The sequence below is a fragment of the Symsagittifera roscoffensis genome, chromosome 2 (assembly GCF_963678635.1).
Source record: "Symsagittifera roscoffensis chromosome 2, txSymRosc1.1, whole genome shotgun sequence".
Classification (NCBI taxonomy): domain Eukaryota; kingdom Metazoa; phylum Xenacoelomorpha; order Acoela; family Convolutidae; genus Symsagittifera; species Symsagittifera roscoffensis.
The window spans coordinates 52,804,124-52,819,426 of record NC_087063.1 but is presented as its reverse complement, the minus strand read 5'-3'; the positions used below and the strand labels follow the sequence as shown (position 1 = coordinate 52,819,426).

At 34.3% G+C, this 15,303-nt stretch overlaps 1 long non-coding RNA gene across 3 annotated transcripts in view; it reads left to right on the top strand.

Moving 5' to 3' along the window:
• LOC134840116 (uncharacterized) overlaps window positions 1-15,303 on the top strand; it is a 128,496-nt gene that overhangs the window by 47,748 nt on the left and 65,445 nt on the right. For 2 of the 3 annotated variants that reach the window (XR_010162402.1, XR_010162401.1), the window contains one exon: window positions 8,885-8,992. This is a non-coding gene — a long non-coding RNA (uncharacterized LOC134840116). Of the gene's footprint in view, window positions 1-1,411; window positions 1,475-8,884; window positions 8,993-15,303 lie in introns of all 3 variants that reach the window. The other variant, XR_010162403.1, reaches the window with a different exon arrangement.

The window sequence follows — 15,303 nt, the reverse complement described above, 5'->3', positions numbered from 1 at the left end:
TACCACATGGATCAGGAGATATGTCATATTGAAACTTTTTCATGCATGATTTGAACAATCTTAAAGATGTTTGAAAAACTTTGCTCAGTGTTTTTAGTTTTTAGATTTTCAAACGCAATTTTGGTAATCAGAAATTTGCAAAAATCAAAAAGAAAAATTGTAAATTTTTTTTGTTGTTTTTTTGTTTTTTGAGTCATTTGTCTGCAAAACAGTTTTCCAATTTAGCTATTTTAAAATGATTGAAGAGTACGTTGAAATTCTACTTTATAGTTTTGATCTAATCCCTTTATCCTACCACGCAGAAAAAAAAACGAGAAAAAACTAGACTTTTTGAAAAATGATCGGAAAATTCTGTGCAACTTGCAAAATAACCAGCTTTTTAGTTTCAAATCGCTGAAGGGGGGCTTCCGCTCCAACGCTTTCCCTAAATCGGCCCCTGAGCAAAACACAACTGAAATTTAATAGTTTGAAAAGTTATTTGATCTACTTTTGTCAGGGACTTGTATTTCAGTCAAGCCAATTAATAGTACGGTTTCAACCTGACACTATCAATGTTCCTAAAGATTTGATACGACGTAGTTTTTATTTTTTCTTGAATAATTTTAGCATACTATTTTGACCTATGGCTTCACATTGCGCAGTACACACTTTAGGAAACAAAAATTAGATGTTCTCGCCAACCAAAAAATAATGAGTTGTGATCTGCATTTTTGACCAATGAACCCAAAATTTTTTGATACCGCTTTTATCCACTCTCCTCGAAAAACAATCCCAGACGCGCCTCTGATTAGGTCATAATGAAAGAGTAACTAGCAGATAAAAATAATCGTGCTAAAGTCATAATTATATATTCTGGTTTTTAAGGATTACGAATGCTTGTTTTATGCAATTCTGTAAAAAATCATTGAAAAACTCAGCTACACAATTGTTTTTTTTTTCATCGGTTATTGCTGAAAGTTGTGGTCGGAAAATATACAACTCAATATTCGAGTCAGGTGCTTATCTTTAAATCCCTTTTTATACTTTGTCATCCATAACAATCATCACCTTTAAGGCATTAATATGCAAACTGTTTTTATTTATTACCCAAAGAAAAAGTATGCGAATGTTATACTGACTGACTGTCCAGATGATTTGGACCAGATACTTTGCCAGTCTGTTAGACCAGAAACATTTCATGAGAATGGTTCCTCGGAGGAAATCTCAGAGAGCCAAAACACCTTCAAGTGTTGCCACGAACCTTGTCCCCAGAACTTTATCGCCGCACATTATACTGAAATGTCAAACAAGAGCGTCGTTTTTAGGCATTATAAAAATAGTAAAAACTACTTTGTACTTAAAATAGAACAAATATTGCCTCAAAATATCTGTTGTCTGTTGTTTGAGCATAATTGAAACCTACTTTCTCTAGCCGGGCCTTTCGACACAATGAAGCGGCTTGCGAGGGTCAAAGCTCTAAAAGAGAGAACAGTTGGTATGTATTGATGTTTAGTGATCGCAGAGCGAAACGGTCATCCCGCAGAAAGGCCAGTTAGCGTAGATTTATCCATGCCTGATTGTTTTATTCCGTAAAATTACTTTCATATTTCTTAATTCAAGTGACATAGATATATACCAAAAAAGTTGATTCTTTTGGAAGTCATTCTGAATACTTCACTCTGTGAATGACAATTATAATCAATTGATAGTCTTCTTACTGCTAAACCATTAGAGTCAGGAAACATTTTTTGGGCGGCGGGGGGATGCGAAATTGTACTTTTTTGCAGATAGTGCCCATTTAGAATCGCAGGTTCAAGTTTTCATACTTTCTTGCTTTGATGTATACATAAAAAAATTTACAATAAATTCACGTCGGACAACTTTAGTCTAAGATTGTCACAGTACAACTGATGAAACCGGTAGCTCCACATAGTTTTCTTTAAAAACCTAATGGTGCTCTAAAAGTGGGAAAAAAGGGATATTGATAAATTCCTTCTATGCTCTACCTACTACCTTCTATTCAAACAAACTCATTCGAGTTAATTCAATATCCCGGGTTGACCTCCATAGACCGAAAATGCTAATCATACAATTTCATACACTTAGTCTATGGAAAAATGCTAGTCATACAAATTTCATACTTTTTTGCAAATTGAGTTTAATCGAATTTCAAAGGTATTTTATAGTTGTTTTGGTATCGAAATTGGTATCTCTTCATAAAAAAAGGAAAAAAATGGTATGGAAAAATTTCTACCCATACAATTTCCATATATGGCTTTGAACAATCAATTCAACTGCTGGCAAAACATTTAAGCGTTTTTTGGGCTGCTACGACATATATGGAAATTGTATGACAAGCATTTTTTTGATGGCGTCGACAAAAATTTTTCTAAATATTTTTGAAATTGCCTCCAAAATTTTTTGTGTTTTTTTTTCAACCGCAAATTGATTTTCGTATTCAAACAAACATTTTTTGAAAAAAAAATTTGCATGCAAAATTTAATTTTTTGTGTGTATAGCGTAGTCCTGGATATACTAATATTGGATTTTTTTCCTTTTCTCTTCATAATTTTTTCAAAAACGCTTAAAATTTCTCTTTCTTTTGTATGACATGTTTTTGTATGCCTTGATCAATGTCTGGTAATTTAAAAATTCAAATTTTAGAAATAATCATCTTTGAAAGTTATTGCCAAAATTTAAAAAATCATTAATTTCGTTATATTATTTGTCTGAGACAGAAGTAACACATATCAGGCTGTTTCCAATGCATTTTTAATGCGCGACGTCGAAACCGTTGGTTACTACGTTTGAGTAATCAAGGTTTATGTCATTTGTGTTCGGTTACGAACACAACCAAATTATTTTGAGAAATTAAAATGTAAAAAATCAATATTTTTGGTTTATGGAAAAATGCTAGTCATTCAATTTCCACATAAGAAAAAATACTAATCATAGACCTTTCATGCAATTTTCTGTACGTATGGAATTGTATGGAAAGTGTATGACTAGCATTTTTCCATATATGGAAATTGTATGACTAGTATTTTTGGTCATCCCGGGATAGTTCTTGCAAGCTCTGAATTCCTTGCACGGTGGGTTTAAGGGTTTTGGGACTTTACTTTTAACTTTTTGGAGACAGGAATTACGGAGAAAACCTGAAAAAAGTTCATTGATTATAACTACCGTTGTGATTCAATAACTCTGATTCAATCTGATTGGTTGATTTCAATAGGGGGACGACCCTGTTGAATAGCTAAGATTAAGTGTTTTAGATCTTTTGTTGTTGCCCTCATCCAACCCTGATTGGTTCTGTCTGTGTAATCCAGTAAACAAAAACACGGATTCTTTTGTCATCAAAGAGTCCTATGAAGTCAAATACCAAAGAAAATCTTAGTGTGATTTACTTTGGTTTCTCTTTTGAGTTCGTTAGATGAAACAAAAAAAAACAAAGAAAAGAAATATTTCCACGAATTTTGGGTTTGTTTTTTGTTTCTTGTAATTGTGCTAGCGTTCATTACGAGGCCAAACTGTGAATGGAATATCGCTTAAGGTCAGCGTGCAAGTCGAAAATTTCCGGTTGTCTACTTCAGCTATCAGCTTCATTAAAGGTTTAAAACGCGTCGGAAGTCATCCTTAATAAACTTCACCTAAATAAGGAAATTCAATTTTGAACCCTAATCAGAGCCAGCATATGTTGAATTTGCTCCGTTGATTGAATGCGATTGATTTAAAATACAAATTCCTAGTTTTGAATGTAATTGTTCAACTATGCTTAAAATTTGTCCCTATGTCAATTAGTTTCAAATTGATGAACCTTTTATTGACTTGCAGTAGTTTGTTGCTATTCTTACTGTTTTTAATTGTTTTCACAGAATAAAAAATCATTTTGATGCTTAGTCACGATCTACATTTTATTAATGTCCCACGTTTCGCCCCACACATATTTCGCCCCTTTTAAATCTAGTGGCACATTTCGCCCCTCACACATTTCCTCCTCGCACGTTTCACCCCTAACTTACTACACGTAGTTAATTAACGCCGCTTTCTTAATGTATATTTTTGGGGCGAAATGTTATAGTAATTTATGATGGCGAAATGTGTGAGGGGCGAAATGTGCCACTAGATTCAAAAGGGGCGAAACGTGTGAGGGGCGAAATGTGTGAATACCACATTTTAAATGTACAATTTAGAAAGTATCATTGTAGTCTCTGAGACAAAAAAAGTCGCAGTTTTATAGTTGTGATATGAATGAATGAAGAGGTACCGAATGATTGAAAACTTTCCACTAATCAGATTTGTCTGAAGCATCAAGAAGATATTAACCGCTGAACGCTTCACATGCTGAAAAACAGAATGTAAAAAAATGATACAATATGGCGTCCCGCAAATAATCGTCCGGCGTTTTCATAAACAGTTCGAGCCTCCGGCTCAAGCAAGCTCGCAAGAGGCATCAGCCCAATTGCATTATCTGCTCTCATTTCGTTCATTTCTGATTGGTTGGTTTTCACCCATCAATCGGCCCTTCCAATTTCCCCGCTGTATGTAAGCTTTGCTCTCGTTTCAGGGGCGGATTTAGAGGGGGGCGGGGGGTGCGGACGCCCCCCCCCCCCTTCCTCAGGGATTCGACCCCCTGCCGACCCAAAGGGTCCCCCTAAGATACTTTTTCAGAAATCCATTTTTGGCCGACCGACCCTAAATTTTTTCTAAAGGCGCCTTTGGCGCCAGTATATACTAACTTTGAGGGAGAGCGCGCGCCAAAAAAAACGCAATTTTTTTGTCAAAGTTTTTCAAAAAGTGCCCAAAAACGGCCTTTTTGACTGTTTTTTTTTTTTCAAAAATTTGCCTGCGGCGCACAAAATTTTGCCAAATAGGGGAAAATCAATTTGGTCCACCTAAAAATTTTTTCTGAAAATCTGCCCCCCCCCCCCTCGAGAAAATCCTAGATCCGCCACTGTCTCGTTTCTGTCATTTTTTCTTTAGAACTCCTTAGGATACAGAGCTGAAACTCCGAGATAGCATCAATTTCCTTTGTAAATTTTTTAAGTGAGTATATTTATTTATATACATATTTGAATTTAAATATAGTTGATTCAGGAACTTGAACGCATGGTTTCGGAATTTCGATAGAAGGGTCTAATGAAGCTTTTTAAATAAGTTTTTTTTTCCTATTTTAACCTATCAGGTCCTTTAAAGCATTTTTATTACTTATATCTCTGTATTTATAGTCCCGTATCTTAAGTAGTTGTAGAGAAAATAAGGCTGCTCGTATATCAGGACAAAGCCCTGAATGTTCCGACTGTCGTCCGACTGAATAAAAAAAACCACACCGAGCATAAATTTTCCGTTTTCTTCGAAAGTCGGAACAATAACATAACACATCAGGACAAAGCCCTGAACGTTCCGACTGTCGCCCAATTCATATCGAATAGTTTTTGGGAAACGAAAGTATTGAAAACCTACATTTTGGACTGAGTGTGAAATTTTGAGTCGTACGATATTAATACGACCAATTAGCTAGCCCCAAATCAATTTGGAACAATTTTGTTGTGCGGTGTAATTCGCCACGCATAAATAATTCGCGTTACGTTCTCAGCATTACGAATAATCTCTTTAAAGCGCGCATAATTTAGTCCAGAATATGGCCAATTTGGCAATTTTCAACCCCCAGAACTGTACAAAAACTTTTTGGACGTAAAATAATTATTTAAGTTTGAACTCAGTAAGTCGATATCTTCAATGGGGTATTAAAAAGTTTGGCTGAAAACTGTTATTTCGATATGCAAAAATTAGCTGAATATAAAAAACCACACCGAGCATAAATTTTCCGTTTTCTTCGAAAGTCGGAACAATAACATAACACATCAGGACAAAGCCCTGAACGTTCCGACTGTCGCCCAATTCATATCGAATAGTTTTTGGGAAACGAAAGTATTGAAAACCTACATTTTGGACTGAGTGTGAAATTTTGAGTCGTACGATATTAATACGACCAATTAGCTAGCCCCAAATCAATTTGGAACAATTTTGTTGTGCGGTGTAATTCGCCACGCATAAATAATTCGCGTTACGTTCTCAGCATTACGAATAATCTCTTTAAAGCGCGCATAATTTAGTCCAGAATATGGCCAATTTGGCAATTTTCAACCCCCAGAACTGTACAAAAACTTTTTGGACGTAAAATAATTATTTAAGTTTGAACTCAGTAAGTCGATATCTTCAATGGGGTATTAAAAAGTTTGGCTGAAAACTGTTATTTCGATATGCAAAAATTAGCTGAATATAAAAAACCACACCGAGCATAAATTTTCCGTTTTCTTCGAAAGTCGGAACAATAACATAACACATCAGGACAAAGCCCTGAACGTTCCGACTGTCGCCCAATTCATATCGAATAGTTTTTGGGAAACAAAAGTTTTGAAAACCTACGTTTTGGACAAAATCAGAGTGTGAAATTTTGAGTCGTACGATATTAATACGACCAATTAGCTAGCCCCAAATCAATTTGGAACAATTTTGTTGTGCGGTGTAATTCGCCACGCATAAATATTTCGCGTTACGTTCTCAGCATTATGAATAATCTCTTCAAAGCGCGCATAATTTAGTCCAAAATATGGCCAATTTGGCAAATTTCAACCCTCAGAACTGTACAAAAACTTTTTGGACGTAAAATAATTACTTAAGTTTGAACTCAGTAAGTCGATATCTTCAATGGGGTATTAAAAGGTTTGGCTGAAAACTGTTATTTCGATCTGTAAAAATTGACTGAATATAAAAAACCACACCGAGATTAAATATTCCGTTTTCTTCAGAAGTCGGGACTATAAAATAAACGTGAATAAAAAGTTTGTTCATTTCCTAGTTTAGAAAATTCTTCTCTATGACTGTAAAAAATCTCGTTTTCAATCGAAACGTCTTAATTTTTTGAAAAAAAACTGACTTTTAAGCTGAAAATAATTAGAAAGTTTCGCGTTTGCCTTTTTGTCGGCATTTCATGTGCTTTTTTCTTTCGAAAGATTGCATGTCAAATAGGCGCTAAAGAAACATTTTCGTTTGCTTTGTTGATAATTCAATTAAAACCATCACTCTACTTCATTGACTCAAAGTCAAATTTGTTCCATAAAATCACGTTGTCCTATAACTTTTTGTTCCGACTTTCGTAACGAAAGTAACCGAATATTTGCGCTCGGGTTGGTTTGTTTTCTTCACACAAAATCTATCACTTTGTTATTTATATGGCATGTGGAGGGATGATTTTTGCAAACTTCTCAAATATCAATTTCTTTTTTACTTTTTTTTCATTTAATTTTTCATGTTATTACTGCTCCATAGACATTGAAAGGCAGTCGGAGCGTTCAGAGCCTCGCCCTTATACGAGCAGTCTTGTTAAAACTAAAGATCACAATTTGTATCAAAAAGATACATACATACATACACCATTGGTTCATCAACTGCAATTGATTCGCGCACAAACAAAAACGAGTTTTAATCGATGTGTGACAGACAAGGATTTCTTTGAAAATGTCAATTCGAAAAAATTTAAACTGATAGCGAAAACTATCCACTCTGATTGATCCTGCAACAGTTTGAATTCGTTTTTATTAAAATTTAGAGCTGCAATGTTTGGAAACATTCTACTGTTAAAAATTGAATGAAACCAATTTTTTTTCATCCTTTTCCTCATTCCTTTTTACAATAAATATGTTTTTTTTTGCTCAAATTTTGGATTGAGGTAACAATTAAAATAACTTGATGCTGTTTGAGTCTACAAAAATCTCGACCCAAAAAAAATCAATTTAAGTTGGTTCTATCGAGAGTTCGATAGCTTTTTTATCCTGCAGAAATCTATATCAATTGAGAAAAATCCCTTTTAGAGTCGATAAAACTCGTTCGCAACAAAAAACTATTGATTCTATTCCCAATCGATTTACGTAAGCGAATGGGTTTTATGCAATCACTTTTTATTTTAAACTGTATATAAATTATATTTAAAAACCGATTAAACTTTATCATAGTCGAGGTTTTGTCAATATGTGTGTGTGTTTAAAGATCACGATATTAAGTAGACTGCTTATATCAGGGTGAAACATTGAATGTTTAGACCGTCTTTTAGTGTCTATGGTATATAATTTGGTCTAAAAAATATTTGAAAATTTCAGAAATATTTGAGAAAATCAATCTTTTTTATTTCATTTTGACTATTATCCTCCGACACGCTGTGTCAACTGCAAAGTGATATTATATCAAAAAACTAACTAGACCAATTAATATGCCTTTATCCGATTTCGAGCGATTTCTAAAACTTATGAAATCTCCGTTTACGACGTAAAAGTAGGAATTATATTGCGCGTTAATTATCCCAAATTCGCGAAATATGACTACCGGTGAAAAATTTTTCAAAAGGGAGCTCAGGTTATCAATACGTTTCAATTATTTTTTAAAAATACGTCAAAAATAGCTATTTAAAACAATGAAGTTTGTCTAGAGAAAAAATCACCACCCCGAGCACAAATGAAGGAGTCACTTTCTGCGGAAGTCATAACTTTGAATTTTAAATGATTTTATTACTCAATTTTTGAAGTTTTCGGTTTTTCAATTTGGCTTGTTTGGGATAACCAATGCACATTTTTCTAGAGATAAAATCAATCAATTTATAATTATTTTGAGGAATTAAAGATAAAAGTAAATTTTGAGAGCTATATATATTTTTTAATCAATACTTCATTGAAGTTTTTTGAAACTACTTTAAGACAAGTTAAAAGGCATTCGGAGTTTTCTTAGCTTTGCCTAAATATGAGGTTGTTTGATTCAATATTAGAATAAAATCATGTGCATGAAATTTTTCCCATTAGTTACCAGTTGAAGTCATAGTTCTGAATTTTATCTTAAATAATAAATGATGTTCTAGAGGGTTTTCTTTGTGACGGGGACAAACGGAAGATTCCCTACAATTATGTGTGTGACGGGGAGTTCGACTGCTTGGACGAATCGGACGAAAACGTCGTACTCTGCGGGAGTAAGTGACCTTGAATTATTCCTTGTACTAACAACTATTAACAATAATTGTACCAACTACCAATACCTAAAATAATTCTTTTAAATGAAATTATCATACAATAACGAAGAAACGTTTCTAGGGAAGGGCGGGTCTAGGATTTTCTTAAGGGGGGATTTAAAAAAATTTTCAAAAATTTTGTCGACCTTTTTTTAGGTCGACCAAATTGATTTTCCGAGCTCTCCCAAATCACTAAAAAAGCCTGCTCTGGTCAAATTTTTTGCGCCGCAGGCAAAGTTTTGAAAACAGGCCAAAAAAAGGCGTTTTTAAGCAATTTTTGGAAAGTTTGACCAAAAAATCGCGTTTTTTTTGGCGCGCGCTCCCACCTCAAAGTTAGTATTTTTGGCGCATTTTTTAGGTTCCGTTACCAAATTTGGATATCTCAAATAGTAAAAAGCCCCTTCCCCTAAATGCGCCCCTGAGTTACAATGGCACCGAAAACGCCTTTAGACTTTTTTTGATGTTGGCCACCCAAAAAAATGGACCTCGTCAAGTTATTACGGGGAGGGGGCTTATGCAATCATAAAAAATTTAGTAGACAATCATATACTGTAACTCCATTAGCTGAAATATCTATGAAATCATATAATATACAGTAAACAAATTTTTATCTTCACAAAAACCAAAATAGTTATGCTTTTTCTCAATAGGAGTGCAATGAAAAAAAATGCAAACATTTACTGGGCGGCGTATCGACTAGCATAAAACTTTTAAATTCGAAATTCGTATCGACTAGCCGCAAAATCCAAACTAAAAAGTCGAATTGGATCTCTTTAACTATTTCCCCCTAGGGTACCTAGTAACGAAATGCAACCCAGTATTGAATCCACCTCGTTTGCAAAACGAGGTGGCGAATAGCTGAAAGATCCATTAAGTTTTGTCCAACTTTTAAAATCGTTATACACAGGTGCGGGGATTTAGGGGGGCGGAGGCATTTACATTATGGATTCAACCCCTCGCCAACCAGTGGGGAGCGGTGGTGAAGTGCTTGCGTCTCCGCCTCTCAATCGAAAGGGCGGATGTTCGAGGCCCACCATGACGCGTGCTCGCTGCTTGAGGGCGAGGCAACATTACCTAGCTCAGAAAAAAATCCAAAAAAATTGCATGTAGATCTTAACCAGGGGCACAACAGCGGTTAACCGTGAAGAGCTGAACAGCTAGTATGTTGCTACTTTCTTCTGTGGATAAATCGCCTTAACTTAATCGCCTCATCAACCAAAGGTCCAGTTATGCTATTCGATATGACTTTCAGTTTTAAAACTTTTATGCTCCATCAATAAACTTTTGCCTTTTTTTCTTTAAACTCTGATTCAAAAGAGGTATTATTATTTTTTTATAGATGAGAAATTTAACAAGGATAGCCCGTTACCGTGCAAGTTGCACAGAATGTTCCGGTCATCGTGGAACCTGATCTAAACTATATTTTATGATTGGACAAATTGGATATTTTACCACTGTAAAGTATTTAATATTAACCAATCATAATCAATCTAACTAACAACCCACTTATTTGTAAGTGCTGAAATTACTTGAAATTTCAGCACCAGAGAGATTTGAATTTAACTTAGAAATTAGTTGACTCTCCAAGAGAACTTCAGCAGCCGCAATGAACCAGTATACCCTAGATCTATTGAGCCTAGCAGAGACTAGTTAAACACCCTGAGACTAGAAAGTTTAAGAGTAAGATTAGGATCGGTATTAGACTAAGAAGTTGCACGAATCTATCCGGCCGAAAATAAGATAGCGCAGACGGTGTACCCTATCCGAAATTACTCTATGAGTTAACCACATCGGTTCTAACTCATCTGGTGCGACCAACACAAACTTTTGTATTTAGAATCTTATTAGCAATGAATTTAGATTTTCATTTGCAAACATAAAATTTTGAAGTCAATGAAAGAAATAATAAAACACAAAAAAGTCGCAAGACAAACCCATACCAAAAACAATTTGATTTTTGACAAAAGGACACAACCAAAGAAACATAAGAAAGACCAACATAAACCCAACATAAAACGTTATCACATAACAGGACCTCTCAAAGAAACAGCACGAAATCATACTCCCACTCCTGGCCTAACCCACCAGAGAGGACGTCCTGAGCATGCTCTATAGCCGGCCCAACCCACCGCGCTACATCCACGCTTTGTGACCACACTTCTATTTTTAATAAGAGGTACTCAAGGGTGAGTAACTCTTCAAAATAACCGAACTAAAACAAAATGCTTTTGTGAAAACAACTAACTAAACTCATGATTAAAAAACCGAACTAATAAAATTTTATAAAATGTAAATCATACCTTGCAGTATATAGATCAACACACAACAACAAAGACGAACAACCAAAGACAAAATGATTCCATCACACTCGAACAAGAATGGCTAACCACAACCGATATGCCGTCCACAATCACAACTCAAAGGATTTAGAGTACGACTTGACTTCGCAGAAAAGGACTTCATTGAACTAAACCAATGACCACCTCGATGTTCAAGTTACGAGGCATCCCTTCCACACGCGATCTCCACGCCATTCCCAGATGAGGTTGAACACAAAACAAGTTCTCTACAAAATAACAGAAAAACCCGTCATAGCAAACCATTTTGAAATCAGATTGATTTCATTGGGGAACACAGTCGTTGTCACAAGACGACACAACGATTGATGTTCCTAACTCCAGCGTCCTGGAACTTCTTTAACAAGAGGAACCGGACAAGAATATGATGTTCGCCAAATACAAACGTTCATCATCCATCCTTTGAATTGCAGAAAGATAATTCAAAAAACTCTGTAAAACCCGGATGGGTGGAACCTGATCTAAACTATATTTTATGATTGGATAAATTGGATATTTTACCACTGTAAAGTATTTAATATTAACCAATCATAATCAATCTAACTAACAACCCACTTATTTGTAAGTGCTGAAATTACTTGTAATTTCAGCACCAGAGAGATTTGAATTTAACTTAGAAATTAGTTGTCTCTCCAAGAGAACTTCAGCAGCCGCAATGAACCAGTATACCCTAGATCTATTGAGCCTAGCAGAGACTAGTTAAACACCCTGAGACTAGAAAGTTTAAGAGTAAGATTAGGATCGGTATTAGACTAAGAAGTTGCACGAATCTATCCGGCCAAAAATAAGATAGCGCAGACGGTGTACCCTATCCGAAATTACTCTATGAGTTAACCACATCGGTTCTAACTCATCTGGTGCGACCATAAGTCTCGAATAAGACCTTAATAGCTTAGAACTAACCAAAAATAGATTAGAATTTAGACATAACATTTTCAAAATGTTATACGATAATAATTTAATCGAAATGTCTCTACGACTCAATAGATCAGAGCCGATATTCCGAACAATAAAAGAACTACCCGGAATTGGAAGAAGACCTCGAACAAGAGACGACATACGACAAAGTAGAAACTTACCATTTAGTTTTATGATTGTACGGCAAAAGCCAACACAAACTTTTGTATTTAGAATCTTATTAGCAATGAATTTAGATTTTCATTTGCAAACATAAAATTTTGAAGTCAATCTTCATGATCAATTCAGGCGCTAAACAAAATTATTAATGTACAATAACGATTGATAAAAAGATCTCAGATGGTTTTCTTAATTTCTGCAGTCTTATATAAAACATATTTGAAAAATATTTATTGAAAATGAAAATAAAAATTAGTAGCATGACAATAAATTGTTATTAATCATAAATCATCTGTTATCCCAGCTTCATCACCTAAACATAACAGCAATCATAACAGCAATCATAAGATTGATTTCATTGGGGAACACAGTCGTTGTCACAAGACGACACAACGATTGATGTTCCTAACTCCAGCGTCCTGGAACTTCTTTAACAAGAGAAACCGGACAAGAATATGATGTTCGCCAAATACAAACGTTCATCATCCATCCTTTGAATTGCAGAAAGATAATTCAAAAAACTCTGTAAAACCCGGATGGGTGGAACCTGATCTAAACTATATTTTATGATTGGATAAATTGGATATTTTACCACTGTAAAGTATTTAATATTAACCAATCATAATCAATCTAACTAACAACCCACTTATTTGTAAGTGCTGAAATTACTTGTAATTTCAGCACCAGAGAGATTTGAATTTAACTTAGAAATTAGTTGTCTCTCCAAGAGAACTTCAGCAGCCGCAATGAACCAGTATACCCTAGATCTATTGAGCCTAGCAGAGACTAGTTAAACACCCTGAGACTAGAAAGTTTAAGAGTAAGATTAGGATCGGTATTAGACTAAGAAGTTGCACGAATCTATCCGGCCAAAAATAAGATAGCGCAGACGGTGTACCCTATCCGAAATTACTCTATGAGTTAACCACATCGGTTCTAACTCATCTGGTGCGACCATAAGTCTCGAATAAGACCTTAATAGCTTAGAACTAACCAAAAATAGATTAGAATTTAGACAAAACATTTTCAAAATGTTATACGATAATAATTTAATCGAAATGTCTCTACGACTCAATAGATCAGAGCCAATATTCCGAACAATAATAGAACTATCCGGAATTGGAAGAAGACCTCGAACAAGAGACGACATACGACAAAGTAGAAACTTACCATTTAGTTTTATGATTGTACGGCAAAAGCCAACACAAACTTTTGTATTTAGAATCTTATTAGCAATGAATTTAGATTTTCATTTGCAAACATAAAATTTTGAAGTCAATCTTCATGATCAATTCAGGCGCTAAACAAAATTATTAATGTACAATAACGATTGATAAAAAGATCTCAGATCGTTTTCTTAATTTCTGCAGTCTTATATAAAACATATTTGAAAAATATTTATTGAAAATGAAAATAAAAATTAGTAGCATGACAATAAATTGTTAGTAATCATAAATCATCTGTTATCCCAGCTTCATCACCTAAACATAACAGCAATCATAAGCTCATTAATATCATTAAAATACTAAATTTTTTTCTTTTCTTAAATAAATTTAAACCATTTTAAACTTAAATTCGCTTAATTTTAAAATCAGATCATCAAGGCTTATCCTGGGATCTTAATTAATTTTCTATTTCGCTAAATTTAAAACCTGATCATCGAGGCCTATCCTTGGATCAAAAAGAACAATTTTGTTCTCACCCACCCATCTATTACCCCTTCCTCATAGATGCACCCGATAATAGAGGGCAACATAATTTTTGCAAGAATTTACTCGTAAATTTGTTTGAACCCGGAATCAGTCCATGCAAAGCAGAATTCCCAGATGTAAAAATCAAAAGACAAATTATTGAACATTATTTGAAAGACATATGTAACTTAACACAATAATATGGAATCTACACCATAGAATTCAGCACACCAAATACGAATCATCGTAAATATGTAATTCAAACAGATGATCTTGAATTAGAATTTTCAAAAGTATTCCTAGAATATATCAAAAGCATACAATATCATAATTCACAAAGAGCAAACTCTATATTCACTAATGAAGTTTTTGCAATAATATATACCTATATCTCTATATTAGAAAAAACAGAATTTCAAAGTATCTCACCGACTGAAACATCCAAACATACAAAAGTACGAAATGAAATCGCATTATTTTCAACTTTTCTACATATAATCAAAGAAAATTTCACTAAAGATGATGTTTCACAACACACTAAACATGACTTACAAAAAATTTTGGCATGGTTTATAATTGATTATTTCACACATAATTTAGACTTAATTTCACAAGCAAGAAAAAATTTCAGACCTCAAAATTCAAATGATGACACTGCCATTACAGAACAATCAGACTACGTTTGGGACCCTGAATGGTCTCATTCTACATATATAAATATACCACAATCTATCTCAAGTCAAGCAATAAGTACAATATCTTATCACAGAGATTATGTAAAAGTAATACCATTAACCATTGATGTAACACCATTAAACTACAATACATTTTTACCTGATACGCGAAATAACGGTTTAAATTCGACCGTCATACACAATGAAAACCTTAATGGAACTAGAATTCTTACACAACAAGATATTCAAACACCATCACACTTCATAAATGAAGAAATTGTCCAAACAACAACAACTACACAACAAAGTATTTCACCAATACACCCAAATTTAACAACACCAAGAAATACAAATATTTCACTGGCACAAGTAACCTTACAATCAATCGTTAACCCTTCGGTTGCTCCAAAATATTCACATATGGATTATCAAACATATAGACCAATGACAATACCGTCAAAAACACGAAAATC